Raw genomic sequence first — 2,838 nt, forward strand, 5'->3', positions numbered from 1 at the left:
CGGTTTAACGGTTCGGATACGGTTGGCTTCAATTATCAACTGAACCGACCTGAACAAATCGAATTTATATGCCACTAATGACTAATATAATTATTACTCTAATAGTCTAACTATATGTACGCTTAATACTTAATAGTGAAGTAATATTTATTTAACTTCAGAAGTGGTGCAAATGAATATCTGCATGCACACCTTGCACTGGATATTCATGGCCTCAAGCTGACTTCCCTTTTGGTCTTTCATCTTTCAGCGTTTTTCTCACGAGCTATCTTTGCCTTTTGGCCATTGCCTCCACCCATGGCTTTTTTTTGTTCTTTGATCTTAGCTTGTACAAATTAGAGTTTTTTTTTGTTTTTTTTTGTGGATGCAAACTGAGTTATTATGCTTATCTGCTTGCAAGTTGCAAGATGCTGGATTATTACTTTGGTATATGTAATGTGGTGTTGGCGGATTTGTATGCTTGCACAAGTTGTCAAGCTCCTATTTTGCTATTTATATGCTATTATGCTTGCAAGTTTATGGTTTTTTCTTGGTATAAGATTGCAAATTTAGAATCTCATTATTTTTTGTTATGTTTACTCTAAAAATGAAATAGAAATAGTTACTTGTTTAAATTTCGAATCAATCGATCAAACCGATTTGTGTAACCGAATCGAAATAATAAAAAACGAATCGAATTGAACCTAGAATGAATTGAGTTTGGTTGAGAATTTTAAAAAATCGAAATTCGAAATTTCAACTCGATGATAACCGAACCGAACCGATTTGTGCACAGGCCTACCTGGAGGCACCTGGAAGACGTTTGTCAAGCGTCTCGCCCAAAGGCAGAGTCACAAAAATTCTTTTGAAACATTACTACCAAATAAATGTACATGAATCATCATCAATAATTTACTTAACCAAAGTAAGTCAACTACTTCTTGCTACCTTACTCTACTATCACCTTCTAAGAACATAGCACTGTGCATGTTCAAGATCTAGCAAGCAAAATTCAAAAGCAGCTATGGACGACCCCAAATCCCAATGGTGTATATAGGAAGATCTACAAGTAAAATTAATTCACCTTCTCTGAATTCTTCCCTCAAAAGTCAAATCCATCAAGATTCCATCTTTTGAAACCTCAAGATATGATTTTCTTTAAAATAAAGAATTATGTGCATGAACTTTCCATGCAGTTGACCATAATTAAAATTATTTTCTTTGTACCATTTAAATTATAAAAAAATCAATGACTATAACTTTGTAACACAAGAGTCTTTAGTCACTATGAATAGACTTATCTAGCCTTAATTTACAAGTGATATTGTTACCCGTAATTACAAGGGCAGCTTATATTTGGCCGTTCGGCCAAAAATAATTGCATTTGCTAGCCAAATACATAGAAAATTATACATTTTTTTGTATTAAAATGCATTTTTTATGTATATATATGCAATAATATAAATTAAAAAAATATTTGTGGGCTATTATTTTGGTGGGTGGCTATTTATGTCAATTTCTCAATTTATTAAAGCCATTCCTGCAGTATTATCCAGTTCACTCGATGCACACTTTAACCTGAAGAAAAAAAAGAGAAACTCATTAACTCTTTTTTTCCCGTAATCGATATTAGTTTTGAGGCCCGATTAATCTAGTTTTGGTTTAGAAAGTCTTACTTTGAGAAATAAAACGCTCTCTATCAAAGGCGATCCCATTCTCAGAGCTCGAACTCTGTATCTCTGATATAAAAATGGAGGGATACTTATAGTACGTACTGTAGGGGTTTGTCCTGATTTTCTACTATAATAACAATTAATTTGATTTTCTACTATAAATCCATATTAATTTTCTTGGTGGAAAAGGAGAAAAGAAAACTCGAAGTTTATGAAGATGGAGTTGCAAAACAGATTTAGACCCATTTGGCCATGAGAATTATTCACTTTTTCTGGAATAAATTTTCACTTTATTTCAAAATAAGTGTTTGGTTATAAATTTTCCAAATCCAAATTGGAGTTGGATTCCAAATTTGGAAAAGTGCACCAAATCTGTTTTTCAACTCCATCTTCATAAATTTCGAGTTCTCATTTCTCCTTTGTAAAATGTATAACTAAACACATTTTTATCTTCAACTCCAACTCATAAATTTCAAATAGAGTGAAAAATATTTGAAATCTGTGGCCAAACGCTTGCTTAGTTAACAAGTTCTTTTTTATTTTTACTCTTTAGTAAATCTAGGTTGCAGATCATTGTTGAGCCTGAATGGTGTAAATTAAAAGGAATATAGTATTATTAAATTGTTACTTTAAGGTATGGCTCAAGCACATATTTTCTTGCTCAAACATGTCATCGAACTATCGGAAATGACTCATTTATGCCACTCATCAATAGTTTGGCTCATTTGTGTCATCGCCGTTACCAAAATGACTCATCCATGTCATTTTTCATTGACGCCGACGTGACCTCCAATTATAGGTCTACGTCGCTTAATTAAATCAGTCCAATTTTAAATCTCAAATTAACAAAAAATTCGACCCATACACCCGATCCACCCACAACCATCTAGTTGGAGGTCACGTATCATATCTAGTATTGTAAAACCGGCGTTAATGAAAAATGGCATGGATGAGTGATTTTGGTAAAGACGATGGTATAAATGAGCCAAACTACTGATGAGCAGGGGCGGACCCAACATGTTGGGTGGGGGGACACGTACCCCCCCCCCCCCCAACTTTGAAAAAAACCCTATATATATATATATATATATATATATATATATATATATATATATATATATATATATGTATGTATGTATACCTTGAAAAACTATGATATATTTTAAAAGGACCCCTCAAACATAAT

Source organism: Lycium barbarum, chromosome 10, assembly GCF_019175385.1.
Source record: "Lycium barbarum isolate Lr01 chromosome 10, ASM1917538v2, whole genome shotgun sequence".
In the NCBI taxonomy this organism is placed as follows: Eukaryota; Viridiplantae; Streptophyta; class Magnoliopsida; order Solanales; family Solanaceae; genus Lycium; species Lycium barbarum.